The 24,031-nt window shown below is 42.1% G+C and overlaps 1 protein-coding gene across 24 annotated transcripts in view; it reads right to left on the bottom strand.

Annotated features, from left to right (window-relative positions):
* The window catches only part of R3HDM2 (R3H domain containing 2), a 167,562-nt gene that overhangs the window by 65,407 nt on the left and 78,124 nt on the right, over positions 1-24,031 (bottom strand). Inside the window, exon 3 of one of the 24 annotated variants that reach the window (XM_062203379.1) lies at positions 14,686-14,750. The exons of the other annotated variants lie outside the window; for them this stretch is intronic. The gene's annotated coding sequence lies outside the window, so the exon portion shown is untranslated. The remainder of the gene's footprint in view (positions 1-14,685; positions 14,751-24,031) is intronic. 24 annotated transcript variants of the gene reach the window in all.

Below are 24,031 nucleotides of genomic sequence, written 5' to 3'. Positions count from 1 at the left end.
TTTGATTCATCTTGCTTAGCTATTGTAATAACACTGCTATAAATATAGGGTTTACAAATATCTCCTCAAGAACTTTTTTTCAATTCAGATTCAGAAGTGGATAACACAGTAATTTTAGTATTTTGAGAAATTGCTATACAGTCTTCCATAGCAGTTGTACCATATTACATTTCTACCAACAGTGCAGAACCATTACAATTTATCTACATCCTCACCAACACTTTTTTTTTTTAATAGTAGCCAATATGATGGGCATGAAGTGGCATCTCACTGTAATTTTGATTTGCAGGACCAATGCTATGGACACTGTGGCATGGTAGGTAAGGCCACCACCTACGGTTCCTGAAGTCACGGCTGCTCCACTTCCAATCCAGCTCCCTGCTAACGCACCTGGGAAAGCAATGGAAGATGGCCCAAGTGCTTGGGCTCTTGCACCCACGTGGAAGACCCAGAAGAAGCTCCTGTCTCATAGCTTCGGCCTGTCCCAGCCCTACCCGTTGTGGCCACTTGGGGTTTTGGGGAGTGAACCAGCAGATGGAAGATATCTCTGCCTTTCTCTCTCTCTCTGTAACTCTGCCTTTGAAATACATAAAAAATCTTTAAAATATTTTTGATTTGCATTTCCTAATGTTCGGTGATACTGAGCATCCCTTAATGTGCTTATTACCAATTTAGATAATTTCTCTGGAGAATGATCTACTCAAGTCTTTTACCCATTACACACACACATTTATTTTTATCTTCCATCACATATGTGATTTGCAAGTATTTTTTTCATACTATACATTGCTTTGCTTTTCAATCCACAAGATTTGTTTTCATGAAGCTCAACTTATCTATATTTTTTGTTTTCACAAACAACAAGTTACTGGCAAATCTATGTTGTGAAGCCTCTGCCTTAAGTTTTCTTTTAAGAGATTCCGAGTTTTAGGTCTCACATTTAAGTTTTTGATTTTGAGTATTTTTTATGTATGGTATAAGGTAAGGATCCAACTTCATTCTTTTGCATATGGATATCCAGTTCTCCTAGCACTATCTGTTGAAAGCCCCTTTTTTTTTTTTAAAGATTTATTTATTTATTTGGAAGTCAGAGTTACACAGAGAGAGAAGGAGAGGCAGAGAGAGAGGTCTTCCATCCGCTGGTTCACTTCCCAGATGGCCGCAACGCCAGAGCTGGACCGATCCGAAGCCAGGAGCCAGGAGCTTCTTCCTGGTCTCCCATGTGGGTGCAGGGGCCCAAGGACTTAGGCCATCTTTTACTGCCCTCCCAGGCCACAGCAGAGTGCTGGATTGGAAGTGGGGCAACTGGGACTCGAACTAGTGCCTACATGGGATGCTGGCGCTGCAGGCAGCAGCTTTATCTGCTACGTGACAGCGCCGGCCCCGAAAGCCCATTCTTTCTTCACTGAATGATACTGGCATCCTTGTCAAAAAAAAAAAAAAAACAACCCGATCATATATGCAAAGTTTATTTCTCTATTTTTTTCACTGGTCTTTATGTCTACCTTTATACCACTACTTTTTTTTTTTTCATATTTATTTATTTGACAGGTAGAATTATAGACAGTGAGAGAGACAGAGAGAAAGGTCTTCCCTCCGTTGGTTCACCCCCCAAATGGCCACTACGGCTGGTGCTGTGCCGATCTGAAACCAGGAGCCAGGTGCTTCTTCCTGGTCTCCCATGCAGGTGCAGGGGCCCAAGCACTTGGGCCATCCTCCACTGTCCTCTTGGGCCACAGCAGAGAGATGGACTGGAAGAGGAGCAACCAGGACTAGAACCTGGCACCCATATGGGATGCCAGCACTGCAGGTGGAGGATTAACCAGGTGAGCCACGGCGCCGGCCCCCACCACTACTTTGTTTTGATTACTGTACCTCTGTAGTAAGTTTTGAAATCAGGAAGTGTGGGTCTTCCAGCTTTGCTCTTTTTCAAGATTGTTTTGGCTAGCTGGGGATTCTTGGGATTACATATGAACTTTAGATGGTATTTTTCTATTACTGCAATAAAGGTCATCGAGATTTTGATAGGGACCGCATTGAATTTGTAGACTGCTCTGAGTAACGTTGACATCTTAATATCAAGTCTTGGAATAGGTGTTGTGGTGCAGTGTGTTAAGCCACCACTTGGGATGCCCCCATCCTATATCAGTGCGCCTTTTTCGGGTCCTGGCTGCTTCACACTTTTTGCTACCATCCCTGGGAAGCTGCACATGAAGGTCTAAATACTTGGGTCCCTGTCATCTATGTGGGAGGTTCAGATGTAGTTTCTTACTTCTTGCTTCAGCCTGGCTTTGTCCCTGCTGTTGCAGGCATTTGGGGGGAGTAAACCAGTTTATAGAAGATCTCTCTCTCTCTTTTTTTAAAGATTTATTTATTTACTTGAAAGGCAGAGTTGCAGAGGCAGATGCAGAGAGAGAGACAGACAGACAGTCTGCCATTCACCGGTTCACTCCTCAGATGACCACAATGGTCAGAGCTGTGCCGATCCAAAGCCAGGAGCTGCTCTGGGTCTCCCACACGGGTGCAGGGGCCCAAGGACTTTGGCCATCCCTTACTGCATTCCCAGGCCATAGCAGAGAGCTGGATGGGAAGTGGAGCAGCTGGGACACAAACCGGCGCCCATATGGGATGCTGGCACTGCAGGCGGCGGCTTTGCCCACTACGCGACAGTGCCAGCCCCATATCTCTGTCTTTCCCTCTCTCTGTCACTCTTTCAAATCAGTAAGTCTTTAGAAAAAAATTGTCTTCCAATTCATGAAGCTGAAAAATATTTCCATTTATTTATTTTAGCAATGTTTTTTATTTTTTATTGTACATGACTCTCACCTCCTTGGTATTTCCTAAGTATTGCATTTTTAAAAATGCTATCATAGATGGAATTGTTTTCACAATTTCCTTTTTCATATTGTTCATTGTTACTGGATAGGAATGCAATTTATTTCTGTGTGATGACTTTGTATTCTGCTGCTTTGCTGAATTCATTTATTAATTTAACAGGACTTTTTGGCAACATATTTTCTACATATAAGATCACATCATCTGCAAACAGAGATTATTTTACTTCTTCCTGGGGGGCCTGTAACTCAATGCAGGTCTCCCACATAGGTGGCTGGGACTCAATTACTTGAGCCACTCAACTACCTGCTGCCTCCAAGTATACATTAGCAGGAAGCGGGAATGCAGAGCAGGGTTGGGATTTTTTTTTTTTTTTTTTTTTTTTTTTTTAAGATTTATCTATTTGTATGGCAAAGTTAAGAGAGAGGTGGGGAGAGAGAGAGAGAGAGAGAGAGAGATCTTTCTTCTGCTGGTTCGCTCCCTCAGTGTCTGCAGCCTGGACCAGGTTGAAGCCTGAACTCCATCTGGGTCTCTTATGTGGGTGGCAGGAGCTCAAGTAATTGGGGCATCTGCTGCTGCTTTCCCAGCTGCATTAGCAGGGAGATGGATCATAAGTGGGAACAGCTAGGACTTGAAACTGTGCTGTGATATGGGATGCTGGCATTACAGGTAGCAGCTTAACCCTCTGTGCCCCAGGCCAGCCCCTCAGAGCCTAGAATTTAACGCAAGCATTCTGATACGGGATGTAGGTATCCAAGTACTATATTTCTTTTTCTTACCTAACTGTTCCTCCATTTTCTCTCGGCTGAATGACTGCAACAGCCTTCTAAACCAGCCTCCTTGCTTCCATCTTCACTTCTTTGTAATATTTATTTTTTATTTGAGAGGCACAGAGAGAAAGATGGGCAGAGACACAGCAGGAGTTCCCAAATGTTGACTCACTTTTCAAATGCCTGCAATGGCCAGGGGCCTAATGCTGGGAGGTAAGAACTCAATCCCACATGGGTAGCAGAAACTCAACTACATGAGTCATCAGAGCTGCTTCCCAGGGTCCACATTAGCAGGAAGCTGGACTCAGAAGCCAGAGCTGCAACTTGAACCCAGACTCTCTAATATGGGACACGGGCATCTTAACTACTAGGGCAAATACTGCTCCCTCTTTCCCACCACAGTACTTTCTAAATGGCAGCCAAAAACACTGTCACTTTATATATTTCTTTGCTCAAAACCCTCCAATGCTATCCATCTCGCTCAGAGAAAAGCCCAAATTTTTAAATGAACTATAAGATCTTAAATGATCTGATCTCTGGTTTGCTTTCTGACTCCATCTCTCCCCACTCCCTCAACTTCTCCAATTCCATTAACATTGCCTCTTTCCTGAGTTCTAAAACCACCCTGGGGTGACTGTTTCATTGCTGCTTTCCTTTGCCTTGAATGGTCTTCCCCTAGATAACTGCTTGCTTACCCAGTTCCTTCAAGTCTTTACTCAAATGCCATTCAGTGATAATAATAAAACTAAGTTAAATAATAAATATTACAATATACAAAACCATAAATAAAATTACAATAATCAGAATTACAAAAACCCCAAAATGCATCCTATTCTTCCCTGCCTTCATTTGTCTCCTAATTTATCCCTAATACTCCACATGCTTTACTATTTTTTATCCTTTATCTCCCCCCAGTGCATACGCAAAGAGGGCAGAGATTTTTACATTTCTTCACTGGCTTGCAATCAGGGTCTAAACAGGGCCCAGCACATATTAAATATGTATGTATTTTTAAACTTCTTTATTTATTTGAAAGGCAGAGAGGCAGACACATACAAATCTCATATCTTCTGTTTCACTTCTCAAATGCTCCTAACAACTAGGGCTGGGCCAAGTCAAAGTCAGGGGCCTGAAACTCATTCAGGTTCCCACATGTATGTTACAGACCCAAATACTTGAGATATCACTTGACGCCTCCCAGAGTGTACATCAGTAGGAAGCTCAAATTTGGAAGAAAAGGTGGGAATTGAACATAGGCACGCTGATACGGGATGCGGGTGTCCCAAGTGGTATCTTAACCACTCTGCCAAATTCTCACCCCTAAATATATTTTTAAATGAATACATGAATAAAAGTAATTTTCCTAAATATTCATAGAATTTTGGTAAAGCTAGAATTCAACTCAAGGTTGGTTCCAAACCTTCTCCGACATTAAACTGTTTTCTCAAAATGGCCTGTTGCTCCAAATTAAGATCACCATTCTGGAGAGATCAATGATGGCAACTCAAAACAAAGCCTCACAGAGAAGACATAAAAAACTGTGCTAAGTGCACTTCAAGCTTTTAACCTGTCGGGCTAACCTGCTTACTTTTTCCTTCTGCTTTATGTTTACACAATGAACCAAATCACATTCCTTTTTCTTTTATTTTTTTAAAGGTTTATTTTATTTATTTGAAAGGCGGAATTAGAGAGGGAGAAAGAGAGAGAATCTTCCATCAGCTGGTTCACTCCTCAAATGGCTGCAATGGCTAGAGCAGGCCAAAGCCAGGAGTCTGGAGCTCCATTCTGGTCTCCCACATAGGTGGCAGGAGCACAAGTACTTGGGCCATCTTCTGTTGCTTTCCTAGGCACATTAGCAGGGAGCTAGATTGGAAGGGGGGCAGCCAGGACTCGAACCAGCACCACAATGCCAGCTCCTTTTTTTAAAAAAAAAAAATTATTTATTTAAAAGAGTGGCAGAGAGACAGAGAGATATAGAAAGATCTTCCATTTGCTGGTTCACTCCTCAAATGACTGTAACAGCTGAAGCTGGGCCTGGCAGGAGCTCCATCTCAAGTCTCCTATTTGGGTGGCAGGGGCCCAAGCACTCGCTCCACTTCCTGCTGCTTCCTCAGGCACATTTGCAGGGAGCTGGATTGGAAGCAGAGAAGCTGGGACTTGAACCATCACTTCTATATGGAATGATGACATTGCAAGCAGTGGCTTCAACACACTACCACAATGCCAGTTCACATGTACCTTTTCTTACCCTCAGTCTTCTCCCACAAAAAATTATTCTGTCAGATATTGAACGGATTTTACTCCTATTTGTGTAGAAAATGAATCTAAACCGTGCTTATTTTTCCCTGAGACAGAGGCAGTGGCGTATAATGCAAAGTTTACATGGAGACTCAACAGCTCAAAGGAGGAGGATAAACTCACGGCCCTATTAAGGTGCCCCATTGTACCCTTCTTCAGTCCTTCAGCTGTGTAAATACAAGAATGCTGGGAGATCAAAGAATAAGATCTATTATAATTTCACCAGAATCTGTGACATAAAAAGAATTACATGGTCTTGATTTCCTACATTTACAAGATCTAGAAGAAGAATTTTCTGTGTGTGAATGAGTCACTCTTAGTCTCCAGGGCAATACATTGGGAGAAAACACATACTATGAATTGCTATGACAAGACACCAACACTGGGGCAGGTGTTTGGTGCAGCAGTTACGATGACACTTAGGATGCCCGCATCCTGTATTGTAGTGACAGGGTTTGTGTCAAGCTCCACTCCGGGTTCTAACTTCCTGCTAATTTGCATGTGGAAGGCAGCAGGCTCTGGCTCAAGGAGCTGGATCCCTGTCTGATTGTTGTAGGCATCTGAGGAATGAAGGAGCAGATGGGAACTCTTTCTCAATTGTTCCAATAAACAAATAAATATTTTCAACTACTGAAAAAGGGGAGGGGATGAGGGTGAACTAACCTTGAGCTCAGTGAAAACTGTTAAGCATGTACAAGCTCATAAAGTGCAGATGGAAAACCTGGAAGATACCCCTTGCTCACCCTCTATGTCCAGACCAAATAGCAAGGCAGCTCAACATCGATGAAATGCTACCATATGGGAGTGGAAGAGAAAGAAGGAAAAACAAGTATAAAGAAAGCTCGTCATTTCTAACTTAGCTTTAAAGCTACCAAAAGATGCAAGGCGGCTCCAAATATAAAGGCAAATCTCCTCTGGCCTAAAAGGCCATAGTCAGACCAGACTTGGCACAAACCCAGCTGACTGCAGCAGCAGCTCAATTCACAGACAGGTAAGTAAGTAGGTGTTTCCTACCTCATCTGCTCCCAGTCAAATCACTTAAGGATATACAATTACAGTGTTTATATTTAACAACAAATTTTGACAGAAGAGAACAAATCAAACATTTTACTTCATAGCTATATATGCAGTTAGGATATTAATACATATATTACTGAGTAAGTGAACTGTGCAAGGTTAAATGATGATGTGCTTTATGTTCTATCTGTTCATTGGCCCCTAGGTCAGCCAATCTGATCTCAGACTCCATGGCAACAGGCTCTATCACTATGAGCTACAAGACGATATTCTTCATGCCTTTTTTTTTTTTTTTAAATAAAGCATTTTCCACAGAAACTGTTGCAAGCCCTGTCAGTGAATCGTCTCTAAATGTAGACAAATAAATAATGCTGCCATTCTGGTATCCTAAAAATGAACTCTCTGTGTGTGGGCTTGAGGGATGAAAAGCAATGATAATGAATCTATGTAAATAACAAGGGACCCAAAAAAACCTAGAGACTTTTCCCTATTTAATTTCACTGGAGAATTCAGGAATCTCTGAATGGCCAGAAAACTAATACTAGGGTAGATTGAGGGATTAATAGAAAAGAGTGCTGCCTAGCTGAGATCACAATATTGAAGCTTCCCAAGCCACAAGATACAGACACAACTAAAGGTTTTAATATATGACTGCTGCCCTTTTTAAGCTTCCCACAACTTTTTTTTAATGTTAAAATGCACACCAAAGCTCAGACCCTGGGCCCTTATTCTCCAAGTTCTCAATCAGCTCATATAGTCCTCAAAATTCTATTGTGTCTGTCCTCTTCTCAGCACAGTCACACCACCCTGCCTTGCCCCACCAATATGTTTAAAGCAAAATCTTGCTGTGTCCAAGAAACACTACATGTGCTCTTCACATTCCACATGCCCCATTCCTTCTCCCTTAACTACAGATCTTGAAGCAAAGAGAGAACAAGATAACTTCAAACTGGATGATGAAACTAGACCAAAAACCAACTAATCAACCAACCACCATCACCACCAAAAAAAATTTTGTTTTTTCCAATGGTGCACATAAATACTCTAAAATCTACCTGACATATTACAAACTGTTTGCCCTTTCTGCCATGCTTTCACCAGTAACTGATGTAGTTTTCTAAATAAGTACTTTGGTTCCTGCCATCACACAGTGATGAGTAAGCGCTGAGAATCAGACTAAGTCTGAGACACCAGGGTCAAAATTAGATGGGAAATTGCATTTCTAACTGGTTCACATTGCTTTGAGCTTTTTAAAAATTACAGTAATTACATAAAGTTTATTTATGTATATATAAAACACATGTATACATAAAATATGCATCAAATTTACCATTTTGACCATTCTTTGGTGTATGGTTCAGTGATATTATGCATAATCATAATGTGCATTATGAAGAAAAACTAGTTTCAGGCACAAAGCCATGGTGTTAAGAGACTACAGGGCCGGCATTGTGGCATAGAGGGTAAAGCTGCCGCCTGTGGTGCCAGCATCCCACATGGGCGCCGGTTGGAGACCTGACTGCCCCACTTTCAATTCAGCTCTCTGCTATGACCTAGGAAAGCAGTGGAAGATGGCCCAAATGCTTGGGCTCTTGCACCCACATGGGAAACTCGAAAGAAGCTCCTGGTTCTGGATTGGCTCAGCTCCAGACGTCTCTCTCTCCTCCCATGCCCCGCCTCTGCCTCTCTAACTCTGCCTTTCAAAATAAATAAATAAATAATTTTTTTTTTTTTTTTTTTAAAAGAGAGACTAGGGGCCGCCGCTGTGGCGCAGTAGATTAATCCTCTGCCTGCAGCACCGGCATCCCACATGGCGCCGGTTCTAGTCCCGGCTGTTCTTCCAGTCCAGCTCTCTGCTACGGCCTGGGAAAGCAGAAGATGGCCCAAGTGCTTGGGCCCCTGCACTCGCATGGGAGACCAGGAAGAAGCACCTGGCTCCTGGCTGTGGATTGGTGCAGCTCCGACCGTTGCGGCCATTTGGGGAGTGAACCAACGGAAGGAAGACCTTTCTCTCTGTCTCTCCCTCTCACTGTCTGTAACTCTACCTCTCAAATAAATAAATAAAAATATTTTTTTAAAAAAATAAATAAGAAAGAGACTACAGCCATTCTTTCAATGATATTTAATGAACATGCATTTATTGTAAAAGTCACTTACACAGAATACTCCTCAACTTACAGTGGGGTTATGTCCGAATAAACCCATCATTAAGTACAAAATACAGTAGGTAAAAAATGTGTTGAATACATCTAACCTACTGAACACTATTGCTTAGCAACACAGCACACTGTACAGCATCGCTTGTTTACCCTCATGATTATGTGGCTGACTTAAGAGCTGTGGCTTACTGCTGCTGACCAGCATCACCACAGAGGATCGTACTGCATACACTGGCCTGGGAAAAGACCGAAATTCAGAGTACGGTTTCTCCTGAATGTGTGTTGCTTTTGAATCATCATAAAGTAAAAAAAAAAAAAAAATCATAAGTTGAACCATGATAAGTTGGGGATATGAATAATAAACTAGTCAAATGTTAAGAATCTGACATCACTGTCCAGTAAAATCACCAACACAAGGATACCTAGTATGTTTTTTACACACTAACTGTAGTTTCTTATGTGCCTGTCTCACTTTCCAAATGGTTCCAAAGTAGATGGATGTGTAGATCTCTTTGTCAGCACTAACTTCCAAAGAACCCACCAGGGAAGACTAACAGAATACACAGCAGATAGAATTCTAGAAATTCTTAGAACTGAGAAAATCTTTCCTGTAACTGTTTCAAATTTCCCAAGAATTCTTAAGGTATGACCCAGAAAGTGGGGCAGAAGTAAACTTTAGTAGAAAAAATAAATTATATTTGTCAAAAATTAATTAATTAATTAATTAATTATATTTGGGGTCAGCACTGTGGAGTAGCAGGTAAAGCTGCTGCCTGCAGTGCCAGCATCCCATATGGGCACCAGTTCCAGACCCGGTTGCTCCACTTCTGATCCAGCTCTCTGCTATAGCCTGAGAAAGCAGTAGTAGATGGCCCAACTCCTTGGGCCCCTGCACCCATGTGGGAGACTCAGAAGAAGCTCCTGGCTCCTGGCTTCGGATTGGCACAGCTCCGGCCGTTGCAGCCAGTTGGAGAATGAACCAGCGGATGGAAGACCTCTCTCTCTCTCTCTGCCTTTCCTTCTCTCTCTGTGTAACTCTTTCAAATAAATAAATAAATCTTTTTTTAAAAATTAAGAAAAAAATAAATTATATTAAAGCTATTTTTTAAAAGCCCCTATTAGACCTCTTAATGTCACATTTGCTCTACACCATCACATAACATTTTACTGTATTCCTGTAACTTTTTTTTTCTACTTTATTTTTTAAAATATCCTGTGCCAGTAAACATACAAAAGTATATTTATGGATCTCAGAAAGGCAGGAAGTTGAATGAACAGAATATTTTCTCAGTGCTTATGTCTTCCAACATGAAAGCCCTAGGCTCTGATCACAGGAGGCTACTTTCCTCCAATAATAACAGCAGCGGTTTTATTTACTGAGTATTTACTGCGTTCCAAACGCTAGACTCGGGGGTTTATATAGGTCATCACATTTATCTGAATTTAACACAATCTAAAATATTACTTTTAGACACCAACAGTAGAAACTTTAAATTAAAAATTCATGACTAGGAAATCACTACAGTATTCTTTAAACACATACAAGGATAAAGAAAAAAATCATCCATAATCTGTAACTTAGAGATAACTGCAATTAATGAGAGCAATGTTTTCAGGTATATCTTTCTATAGTCTATTTCTGTATTTGTATGGAATTTGTAACCATATTGGACATGTTTCCACATCTGATAACTTTTTTTTTTTTTTTTTAAATTTTTGACAGGCAGAGTGGACAGTGAGAGAGAGAGAGACAGAGGGAAAGGTCTTCCTTTTGCCGTTGGTTCACCCTCCAATGGCCGCCGCGGTAGCGCGCTGCGGCCGGCGCACCGCGCTGTTCCGATGGCAGGAGCCAGGTGCTTCTCCTGGTCTCCCATGGGGTGCAGGACCCAAGGACTTGGGCCATCCTCCACTGCACTCCCTGGCCACAGCAGAGAGCTGGCCTGGAAGAGGGGCAACCGGGACAGGATCGGTGCCCCGACCGGGACTAGAACCCGGTGTGCCGGCGCCGCAAGGCGGAGGATTAGCCTGTTGAGCCACGGCGCCGGCCTGATAACTTTTTAAAAGATACATTTATTTATTTGAAAGGCAGAAAGATAGGAGCAGCGAGGAGGGAGGGAGGAAGAAAGGAAGAAAGGGAGAGAATCTACCATCCATGGGCTCCCCAAATGGCCACAACAGCTGGTCTAGGCCAGGCCAAAGTCAGAAGCCAGAAACTTTTCAGGTCTCCCAAATGGGTGGCAGGAACTCAGATACTTGAGCCATCATTTGCCTCTTCACAGACTTAGAAGGGAGCTGGATCAGAAGTAGAGTTACCTAGGACTTGAACCAGTGCTTTGATATGCAAGCATCCCAAGGGGTGGCTTAACCACTGCACCACAATGCCCACCCCTCTAGTAAGTTTGATGTAATTTATATGACAGAGAGTATATTTATAACATTTTTCAACTATTAAAACCATAATCATTTTTTCATTTAGTTACATTTAACATAAAGTCATTTTAGTATCTAACTAATGCCCTATTACATGCAAGTACTATACTTTATTTAACCATTGCCCTATTACTGAAAATTTAGGCAGCCATTAATTTTTGTAACAATGTATGATGAACACCCTTCATTTACATTTCTCATAAACTCCCCAGTATAAATACATTCGATCGTTTTGGAGGTAAAAAAAAATTCCTTGAGTTCACACTAGTTAGCGAAGCACAAGTAGTCACATCTTCAAATATTATGTTCCCCCAGTAACAAATCATGTCTTCTTCCCAGGTCTCACAGTGTTGCCCTGGGATTCCAGGACATTTACCTGGGCAGCATTTCCCGTTCTTATTTTTCTTCAATTCATGTCCCTCTTTAATAATATAAATTCCCTTTTCCCCATATATTCTACTATTTTAATAGTATTAGCACCCTGTCCTGCCCCCTACCTACTTGAAAACCACTGACCTAAGAAAATGAATAGGGAGGATTGGATAAAGTTATATGGGGAGATACTCTCTTTGCTATTAATGTTTTACACATCACTTGTCACTTGTCACTTGACAAGACACTGGCTCTTGTCAAAGTACTTCAGTAGTTTAGTGAGCAATTCAGAATGTAAAACCTCTAAAAACACAAAAGAATAGCACTCCAACTCTTCAATATTAATTAAAACAAGGGAATAGAGAAAATGGAAATTTTAATATTTGTGATTTGACCTTTAGTCCACTTATCCTAGGTTTTTGTACATTAGTAATTTTGAGGATTCTTCACACAGAGTACTTCAGATAAATCTTATACTTTCATAAACATATGGAGAAAGATATCAAATCACAGAGAGAAAAGCAGAGGCGACTAAATTTTCAGAAGTAGACCCCAAAGATAAATGTCCTAAGATTTGAAAGTATAGCAGAACCAATGGCTGAAAGTAAAAAATGAAAACAAAATCCCAAAACTAACTAATCATCATCTGTATAAGTCAAAAGGTCAAAGATGGCCAGGAAAGAAAAAGAGAGATACTAATCTTCTTAGGGAAGGTACGTTCACAGTTTGGCCCCTGAGCATTAAATTACAAAGTAGACTTCCAAAAACAATAATATTTGGCTTAAATACTTATATTATACTTAGATCCATTTTAAAAAGTATCTTACATGGGTTGAAAATCTCTTATGGCTTCCTCAGAAATTACATGTGAACTAAAAACACAAGTCGTAGATCCTTATTTTATTCCTAAAGTCTACTAATAGTGGTTAATGTTAACTAAAGCCTTAAAATGACCAGGACCATCTTAACAGCTTTATTTTATAGGTATTAACTCTTTTAATCCTGACAACAACCCTAGGAGATGAGTACTATTATTATCCTCATTACACACAGTAAGAAATGGAGAGGTTAAGTGATTTGCCCAAAGTTGCAGAAGTAACAGTCATCAAAGCTGGGATTTAAACTGCAGACTCCAGAAGCTCTTGACAGGCCATAGAACAACAGGGCTGGGGTAGGGGACTAGGCAGGAGGACAACAAAGAGAATAAGAACATACAGTAAATTCTAGGCAAGGAAATGGCCCCTATCAATTTTGCAGAATGTCCTTCTACCATACATCAATTTTTAATTATCCCTAACAGAGTGATGCTAAAATACCTTTTGTAAAAGTTTCCCTCCTCAAAAAAAAAAAAAAAAAAAAGAGAGAGAGAGAGAGAGAGTAAAAAGAAACTGAAATCTTACTTCTCTAAAACCTTCCAACAGCTTTTCTTTTCTTTGACCTTTTCCAAAACCTTGATGGTTAGAAAACAAAGATTTAAAAAGAAGGCACTTTCAGTTCAAATAAAACAATCTCTTGGTAATTTGGTGATTTTTCCCTTAGTAATTACTGAAGCATTTAAGAAAGACTTTAGGTCTATCCCCCCTACCCTCAAATGGAAGGAAAAGCAAGTTAACAAAACCATCATCTTTTAATATCACAGCAGTTCTCTTCCCCCTCAAAGGCTATTCCTGTCCTAGTTGCAGACAGGGAACTGCTCCCAGTGACGTCAGAGCAGTCTCCCAGCAACGATTAATGAGGGTTGTCCACCACAGGGGTTTCCTGAAAAGCTAGCAAGAAATTATCCACATATTTGCAGCAATATCAAGATGCAAAGATGTGATGGAATTTCTTTTAACCCTTGTGGGTACAATCTCTGACAAGCTTGTAAACAGGTTATTCTTCTGGAATGTTTTCCATTCACCCTAGAATTATCTTCCTTTTTCTTGTCTCCTTCACTTCTTTTCAAATAAAGTTAATTTTGTTAGTTTGAAATGTTTATGGTTGAAATAAGTATTACTATAATTGAGCTACCATAGGAAAAAAGACTGCAAAACATAAACTGTAAAGCAACATTATTCCTCTTTTTACTTCACATAAAGAATTTAGGGTAAATGAAAGCACAGAACAGAAAAGAAAATCAAGATAGAAAATAAACCAGTCATTCATATAGGCTCTTTTCCACAGAGGCTATCCAAACACATATTCACAGAGGAGCAATCCTTAAATTTCCCTAGGCTCTCTAGTCTACTGAGTTTTCAAACTGACCTCTGCAGGCAGTGCTCCAGAGATCAGCAGTTTTAAAATGCAGTTGCTTATAATGGAACTGGAAGCCCAAAGATTGAATCCAAAAAAATGGGTGGGGCTGTTAGGCTCACACCTAAGTATATCTAACAATTTCTTCCTGAAGCTTCCCTATAGCTACATATATTCAAAATTAGAATGTTATCCTAACAAGGAATTTTATATAACTAGTTATTTTTGAAGTCCGAGAAACAGCACACAAACTGTCTGATCAGGAGCAGCGCAAATCAAAATTCCAAATTCCAAAACTGAACCTGGGATTATTAAAGCATCCTAGGTTCCAAAAACTGCTTATGACCTCTTTTTCTTTTCATATTTAGAAGCAATTAGGTAAAATGCATTAACAGCAGGACATATAGGGTTAATACAGGCATCCTGCTTCAGCAATCCTGACTTTGGTCTGAGCCTATTCTAAAAGGAAACAAACAAAACAGCACCCCTATTATTAAAACATCCCACTTTGGCTTCAGCTCTATTCAATGGTACCCAGTTATCATTATCAAGTCAAAGATGGGAAAACGCACCGCACAGCTTCAGATGGATTTTTCTTCTTCCTTCTCTCCGTCCCCTCCCTTTCAGAAGAGAAAGACTGCAAACAAAATCACTACGTCACTGGAGGTAGAGGGAATCCCATCTCCGCACTCTTTAGAAACCAAAGCCAGCAAACAAAAACAAGCCAATTATAAGAAAGAAACGAGTAATCCAAAATAAGAATCGGTTAAACCAGAAGAAATTCATACGATAATTTCAACACATCAAAAGGCATGTTTTAGCAAAAAGGTCTAACAAATTCTTCCTATGATCTTCACAATGAAAGAAGCTTCCTACACATAGCAAAGGCGACATATTTCTTCCTATCACATTTAAAGACTAGGGGACGGTTACATAAAGACATAGGACAGAGAGACATATTCACCAGCCGGGTGTGGACTGCTGGGTAATAACACAGTGAAGGATATTTATAGGGGATTCCCTGCTTCCTGCAATGTGCGTCAACAGCATCACCAAAGAGAACAGAAATCACCACCGTTCTCATAAGCTAAATCTGAATGAAGCACCGCTTGAAATAGCCATGGAAGAGACATCTGAATAGAGTAAAAGTTCTAGCAAACCTAATCTTTAAAACGTTTTAAAGATAAAAAACAGCAAATGAAAATGCTCACAAAATCCTAACAATTGTAACACATGAAAATTCTCTAATTTCCCTTGTGTGTATTATAGTTATATCAGCCAAGATAGAAAAGAAACTATCTTTGTAGCCTCTTTCCTACCTAATCTGTGGAGTTCAAGGACTTTTATAAAAAGAAAGAAAATTATCCAAAACTCACCCAGATGGATCTGCACTTACACCAACAGCAAGCTCATTATTAATGGAGACCTCATTGTAAGAATCTGTTCTGCCGGAATTTTGCCGGAAGAATTTCCTTCTGGGAAACCTGTGCCTCTTCCCCCGCCCCCTTCACCCTTGAATGAAATGCTACTGATCCTTGCTGCTGCGTCTCCAGCAAGCTAATTGCTCTGACAAGCAGCTCTGAAGCAGACCATGGCCCAGCTGTTCAGAGAGATGTCACCCAGTGCTCTGCCAACAGTCACACTGGAACATGCACTCACAGACACACACATACACAGAGGCTGCAAAAGCAACCCCCACTCCGACCTCCTCTTCGTGCTCTCATTCAAGTACTTCAATGGCACGCCTGCCTCCACCTGCTCTGAGGACAGCTTTTAAAGACACAGCAGCAGGAGCTCCTTTTTGCTGCATATGTTGAGACACAAAATTGTCTTTCAGTGAGATAACAGGATGAGGGCATGTACTGAATTAAAAGTTCACCTTTAAATTTACCTTGCTTTTTTCTGACCTGCAGAATAACCAAGGCTGGAGAAACAGTCTTTGCCTAAAAGCTACTGGGTTGGATGTTAGGTAAAAAAGAAAGACCAAACCTAGTTGCAGAGGATTTCTTTCCAGCAAGCTATATTTAGTAAAATCATTTTTCATTTTGGAGCAGGAGGTAGGCAGCAGAGAATACTGGTAGCTACCTATTCGTCCTCCTATATTTCCCCCAATGAATGCAGAGAAAACTCTGGCTATAAAATGAGGGAATAAGGAAGCCATGAAGGCACCTTTCCTGATAGAACTGATAAAAAAGAATGAGAATAGAGAATACAAAAATGGGACCAAAGATAAATAAATAAAGGAGATCAGGACAATGAAGTAGTAATTCTATAAGGTATACAAGACTCTGGGATAGCAAACTTAGGCACAACATTCAGGTTCTAATTTCTAAGACTGCAAGGAAATGTAGTAGTAATCTCTATTACTACAGAAAGATGCATCTACTCGTTCATTCAAACACATATTTGCAACAGGCTTATGTTCCTACCATGAGCCAGTCAGAATTTGCAAGCTGAAAACCAGGTCAAATGGGCACTAAAACAAAACCTAACATTCACTATAGAATTTAAAGAAAATCCAGACACTCACAATGTAATATTCAAATTTGTAGGATACAACCAACCTAAATTTACTTGAAGAATCAAGTAAATTTACTTGAAGAATTAAGATAATTTCAACTCACACAGGAAAAGAAATGAATGGTCAAAACATCAAGATGACATAGACATGGGACTTAACTGCCTGACAATGATCTTAAACTAGGTATCATAAAAATGTTCCGGACCCAGTGCTGTGGTGTAGCGGATAAAGCCACTGTCTGTGGTGTCAGCATCCCATATTGGCACCGGTTTGAGTCTCAGATGCTCTACTTCTGATCCAGCTCCTTGCTAATGGCCTGGGAAAACAGCAGAAGATGGCCCAAGTACGTGAGCCCCTGCAACCACATGAGAGACTTGGAGGAAGCTCCTGGCTCCTGGCTCCGGATTCACCCAGCTCTGGCCATTTCCGCCACTTGGGAGTGAACCAGCAGATGGAAGATGTCTGTCTGTCTGTCTCTCTGTAACTCTGCCTTTCAAATAAATCTTAAAAAAAAAAAAAAAAAAAAAAAAAGAATGGCTATTATCCAAGAGAGCTGCTGGTGATAACATGGAGAAAGAGGACATTTTAAAAATAAAATATTTTGGCCGGCGCCGTGGCTTAACAGGCTAATCCTCCGCCTTGCGGCACCGACACACCGGGATCTAGTCCCGGTTGGGGCGCCAGATTCTATCCCGGTTGCCCCTCTTCCAGGCCAGCTCTCTGCTATGGCCCGGGAAGGCAGTGGAGGATGGCCCAAGTGCTTGGGCCCTGCACCCGCATGGGAGACCAGGAGAAGCACCTGGCTCCTGGCTTCGGATCAGCGCGATGCGCCAGCCGCAGCGGCCATTGGAGGTTGAACCAACGGCAAAAAGGAAGACCTTTCTCTCTGTCTCTCTCTCTCTCACTATCCACTCTGCCTGTAAAATATATATATATATATACTTTAAAATTATTTTATTCAAACACTATAAATGCAAAATTCCATATTTACAGAAAATATCTGTCAGAAATAAAGATGAAATAAAGACATTCTTGGATGAAGAAAAAGTAACAGAATCCATTGCTATAAACCTACTCTAAAACAGGGCAGTTGTATAGTTTCACAGTTAAGACATGGGTTAAGACAACCAGGCTACACACTGGAGTAACTCCTTACTCTAGCTTCTGACTCACTATTTTGCTGGTACAGAACTTGGATGGCTGGGGCTGGCGCTGTGGTGCAGTGGGTTAAAGCCCTGGCCTGAAGCACAGGCATCCCATATGGGCACCAGTTTGAGACTCGGCTGCTCCACTTCCAATCCAGCTCTCTGCTATGGCATGGGAAAGCAGTAGAAGATGACCCAAGTCCTTGGGCCCCTGCACCCGCATGGGAGACTTGGAAGAAGCTCCTAGCTCCTGGCTTTGGATTGGTGCAGCTCCGGCTGTTGCAGCCAGTTGGAGAGTAAACCAGCAGATGGAAGACTGACCGACCTCCCTCTCCCTCCCTCTCTCTCTCTCTCTCTCTCTCTCTCTGCCTCTTCTTCTCTCTCTGTGTAACTCTTTCAAATAAATAAATCTTTAAAAAAAGAGATATAGTCAAAATCTAATACATAAATAAGACAACTAAAATTGGATACCTATTTATAGTAAACGGTTTATTCATTTATTTCAAAGGCAGAGTGGGGCTAGTGTTGTGGTATAGCGGATAAAGCCTCCACCCGCAACAACAGCATCCCTTATGGGCATCAGTTTGTATTCCAGCTGCTCTACTTCTGACCCAGATCCCTGCTAATGGCCTGGGTTGGGGCCTGTCCCAGCCCCAACCACTGCAGCCATTTGGAGAGTGAATGAGTGGATGAAGATTCTCTCTGTCTCTCCCTCTCTCCGAAACTCTTTCAAATAAATAAAAATAATGAATCTTTTTTTAAAAAAGAAAGAAAGGCAGAGTTGTACACAGAGAAACAGAGAGGGAGAGAGCATCCATTTGCTGGTTCACTCCCTAAATGGCCACAATGGCCAGGGCTGGGCCAGGCCAATCCTAGGAACTTCATCCAGATCTCCCAGGAGGATGCAGGGGCCCATGCACTTGGGCCATCTTCAGCTGCTTTCCCAGGTACATTAGCAGGGAGCTGGATTGGAAGTAGAGCAGCTAGGACCTGAACCAGTGCCCATATGGGATGCTGGCATCACAGACGTCAGCTTAACCTGGTACACCACAACGCCAGCCCATAAATACCTTTTTAAAAAGTGTTTATTAGGCCGGCGCTGTGGCTCAACAGGCTAATCCTCTGCCTAGCGGCGCTGGCACACCGGGTTCTAGTCCCGGTCGGGGCGCCGGATTCTGTCCTGGTTGCCCCTCTTCCAGGCCAGCTCTCTGCTATGGCCCGGGGAGTGCAGTGGAGGATGGCCCAAGTGCTTGGGCCCTGCACCCGCATGGGAGACCAGGAGAAGCACCTGGCTCCTGGCTTTGGATCAGCGCGGTGCACCGGCCGCAGCGCGCCAGCTGCAGCGGCCATTGGGGGGTGAACCAACGGCAAAAAGGAATACCTTTTTCTCTCTCTCTGTCCACTCTGCCTGTCAAAATAAATAAATAAATAAATAAAAAATAAAAAGTGTTTATTTTCATCTACCTGAACAGCAGTCACACCCACACCCATACCCACACACACACACACACACACAGAAAGAGAGAGAGAGAAATGTCTGCATCTGTTGATTCACTCCCCAAATGCCTGTAACAACCATAGCTGACCCAGGCTGAAACTAGGAGCCTAGTACTCCACCCAGGTCTGTCATGAGGGTAGGGGAGGCCAAGCACCGGGGGCATCATCTGCTGCCTCCCGGGAATGCATCAGCAGAAAGCTGGATAGGTAGGGAGAAGCTGGGACCCAAATCAGCATTCCAGTACAGGATACATGTGTTCTAAGTGATGGCTCACTCCATGTTCCAATAACTGAAAAGGCAAGAAAAGGGAGGAATAACAACAAAAACAATAAAATGATAAACCAAAAATGTAAATGTATCAACAATTACATTAAATGTAAATAGTCTAAAAATGACAATTAAACAACAGATTAAATAACATAACCCAACTACAGGCTATCTGTAAGAAGTTCACTTTAGGGGCCAGCGCTGTTGCGTAGCGGGTAAAGCTGCCACCTGCAGTGCCTGCATCCCATAGGAGCGCAGGTTCGAGACCCAGCTACATTACTTCCAATCCAGCTCTGCTATGGCCTGGGAAAGCAGTAAAAGATAGTCCAAGTCCTTGAGCCCCTGCACCCACATGGGAGACCCGGAAGAAGCTCCTAGCTCCTGGCTTCAGTCAGCACAGCTCTGGCCGTTGTGGCCAATTGGGGAGTGAACCAGTGGATGGAAGACCTCTGTCTCTCTTTCTCTCTCTCTCTCTGTCTCTGCCTCTCCTCTATGTAACTCTGACTTTCAAATAAATAATTTTTTTTTTTTTTTTGACAGGCAGAGTGGACAGTGAGAGAGAGACAGAGAGAAAGGTCTTCCTTTTGCCATTGGTTCACCCTCCAATGGCCGCCGCGGTAACGCGCTGCGGCCGGCGCACCGCGCTGTTCCGATGGCAGGAGCCAGGTGCTTCTCCTGGTCTCCCATGGGGTGCAGAGCCCAAACACTTGGGCCATCCTCCACTGCACTCCCTGGCCACAGCAGAGAGCTGGCCTGGAAGAGGGGCAACCGGGACAGGATCGGTGCCCCGACCGGGACTAGAACCCGGTGTGCCGGCGCCGCAAGGCGGAGGATTAGCCTGTTGAGCCACGGCGCCGGCCAAATAATTCTTTTTTTTAAAAGTCCATTTCAAATATAATAAAATAGGCTGGTTAAACCCAAATGGATTAAACTATTTTGTATGGTAATTTAATGGTGGATACATGACATACATTTACCAAAATCCAGAGAACTGCACAACACAAAGAATGAAATAGTATAAACTATGGGCTTCAGTTAATAATAATGTATCAATATAGGTTCACCAATTTTAACATGTTCTACACTAAGGCAAGATGTTAATAACAAGAGAAACTGTTATATGTACAGAGGGCAGAGGAGCAGTTTATGGACACTCTACTTTCTATTCAGTTTTACAGTACATGTAAAACGGCCCTAGGGGTTGGCATTGTAGTGCAGATATGTTAAGTGGCAGCTTGAGACAGCAGCATTGCTATCTGAACACTGGTTTGAGTCATGCTGCTCCGCTTCCTATCCAGCTTCCCGTTAATGGGCCTGGGAAAGCAGCAGGTGATGGCCCAAATACATGGGCCCAGTCCAGGCTGTGGTGGGTATTTCAAGAGAGAACCAGAGGAATGAAAGATCTCTTTCTCTCTCCACATCTCTCTGTCACTCTGCCTTTCAAATAAATATTGAAACAAATCTTAAAAAAGAGAAGTAGTATATTGTGCTGAATGTTTGTGCCCCTGTGCCTGCCCTCCCCACAATTCACATGTTGAAAACCTAACCCTTGGAGATGATGCCTCTAAGAAGGTAACGAAATCTCTATGAGAACATGAGAGTGGATTCTGATCCAATTAATGTCCTTCTACAAAGAGATACCAGAAAACCTCATTTCTCTCCCAACTCACACAAAGAGGTTATGTGAACACAGAGCAAGAATAAAGCTGCCTACAAGTCAACAGAAAGGCTTCAGAATGAAAATCTACTTTGCCTTCATCTTGATCTTAAACTTTCTAGTCTCTAGAACCATGAGAAATGCATTTCTGCTCTTTAAGCCACCCAGTCTGGGATAATCTATAAATGCTACCAGAGCTGAATAATATAAGGAGAAAGGTCTCAAGTATCAATAATCTACGTTTTCACCTTAAGAAACTTCAAAAAGCAAAACAAAACAAAAAAACCAACAAAACAAATTCAAAGCAACAAGAGTTAAGGTAATAATAAAAAGCAGAAACCCATAAAATTAAAAACGGGGCAGTGGGAGTGCAGCACCGCAGCACAGTGAGCTAACCTGCTACCTGTGATGCAGGCATCCTAAATCATAGGACCAGCTGGAGGCCCATCTACTCTACTTCTGATCCAGCGACATGCTAATGTACCCTGGAAGGCAGAGAGGATGGCCCAAATGCTTGCGTGCTTACCACCCATATGGGAGACCTGGCTGAATCTCCAGGCTCTTGCCTTCAGCCTAGACTAGCCCCAGCTATTGTGGCCATTTGGGGAGTGAACCAGAGCAAAGACCTCTCTCTTCCCTCTCTCTCACTCCCTTTCAAATAAGATAAATCTTAAAAAGAAAAATAAGTGATGGAATCAATGAAAGCAAAAGCTGGCTCTTTGATAAATCTTTTTTAAAAAAGATTTATTTGGCCAGCGCCGTGGCTTAACAGGCTAATCCTCCGCCTTGCAGCGCCGGCACGCCGGGTTCTAGTCCCGGTTGGGGCGCTGGATTCTATCCCGGTTGCCCCTCTTCCAGGCCAGCTCTCTGCTATGGCCTGGGAGTGCAGTGGAGGATGGCCCAAGTGCTTGGGCCCTGCACCCGCATGGGAGACCAGGAGAAGCACCTGGCTCCTGGCTTCAGATCAGCAAGATGCGCCGGCCGCAGCGGCCATTGGAGGGTGAACCAGCGGCAAAAAGGAAGACCTTTCTCTCTCTCTCTCTCTCTCTCTCTCTCTCTCTCACTATCCACTCTGCCTGTCAAAAAAAATTTTTTTTAATTTATTTATTTGAAAGGCAGAGTTACATAGAGATAGAAAGAGAGGCGGGGGGTGGGGTGTCTTCTATTCACTGGTTCACTCCCCAACTGATGGCAACGACCAGGGCTTTGCCAATCCGAAGCCAGTAGCCAGGGCCATAGCAGAGAGCTGGATCAGAAGTGGGGCAGCTAGGTCTTGAACCAGCACCCATATGGAATACTGGCACTGCAAGAGGCAGCTTAACCTGCTACACCATGGCGCCTGCCCCTTGATAAATCTCTTAACAGCAATTTTAAAAAAAGAAAACAGAAAACATTAACAGAAGATATCACTGGGGCCCAGCGCTGTGGCACAGCGGGTAAAGCTGCTTGCAATGTTGGCATCCCATATGGGCACCAGTTCAAGCCCAGCTGCTCCATTTCCATTCCAGCTCCCTGTTATGGCCTGGGAAAGCAGAAGATGGCACAAGTCCCAGGGCCCTTGCACCTGCGTGGGAGATCCAGAAGAAGATCCTGGCTCCTGGCAGGCGCAGCTCCAGCCATTGTGGCCATTTGGGGAGTGAACTGGCAGATGGAAGACCTCTCTCTCTCGCTCTCTCTGCCTCTGCCTCTCTGTAACTCTGCCTTTCAAATACATACATAAATCTTTTAAAAAAAGATATCACCACAGATCTTGCAGGTACTGGCTAATAAGGGAATACTACACATAAATTCAATAAAACATTACACATAAATTCAACAACTTAGTTGAAATAGCCTAATTTCTTAAAAATTACAAACTATTGCACTTACCCAATATGAAATAGAAAACTGGAATATCCACTAATTATCAAAGAAATCTAAAGGCCCAGATATTTACTCTAGTAACATTTATCACAACTTAAAGAAGTAATACCAATTCAATATGATCTCTTCAGAAAATAGAAGGAAAAAACACACTTTCCAACATTACCTTTATATTAAAACTAGGCAAAGACATTACAAGAAAACTTTAGACTAATATCTTCATGAACATAGATACTAAATGTCTCAACAAAATATTAGGAAATTATATCCAAGGATGAATAAAAAGAATAAAGCATTTCAACTATGAGGGGTTTATCCTGAGAATACAACACTGGTTCAATTTTAAAAAGAATCCAAGAGCAAGCATTTAGCCTAGTGGTCAAGACGCCCTTTTCCACAGCAGAGTACCTTGGTTCAATTCCCAGCCCCAGCTTCTGAGTTGTTTCCCAATAATGCAGACCCTGAGAGGCGGCAATGCTGGCTTAAGTGATTAGGCTCCTGTGACTTCATGAGACCTGGATTTGTTCCTAGCTCATGCCTCGAACCAGGGCTCAGACCTGGCATAGCTCTAACCATTGTGGGAGTTTGGGGAGTGAATCAGTGGATGGGGGGCATCTCTCTATTTTAGCAAGATCATAAGACATAAAATCAACATTGTTGAATCAGTAAGTCAACATTGCTGAATTAATAAAATTTCCACATACTAATAACTGAAAACCAAAATTTTAAAAATAGTACAATTTACAACTATTGTCCTCAAAATCAAATGCTTGGGTATATACTTAACAAAATACATACAGTATCTGTAATAAAATTATAAAATATTGATAAAAAAATTTCAATGATCCAAATACACAGAAAGCTATCCTATTTTCATGGACTAGAAGACTCAATATAGTAAAGATGTCAATTCTCCCCAAGTTGATCTACAGATTTAGTACCATTCCATTCAAAACTCCAGCAAAGT

The sequence above is a fragment of the Lepus europaeus genome, chromosome 10 (assembly GCF_033115175.1).
Source record: "Lepus europaeus isolate LE1 chromosome 10, mLepTim1.pri, whole genome shotgun sequence".
Classification (NCBI taxonomy): Eukaryota; Metazoa; Chordata; class Mammalia; order Lagomorpha; family Leporidae; genus Lepus; species Lepus europaeus.
Note: the sequence above shows the minus strand (reverse complement) of the source record. Positions and strands in the feature narration are given on the sequence as shown.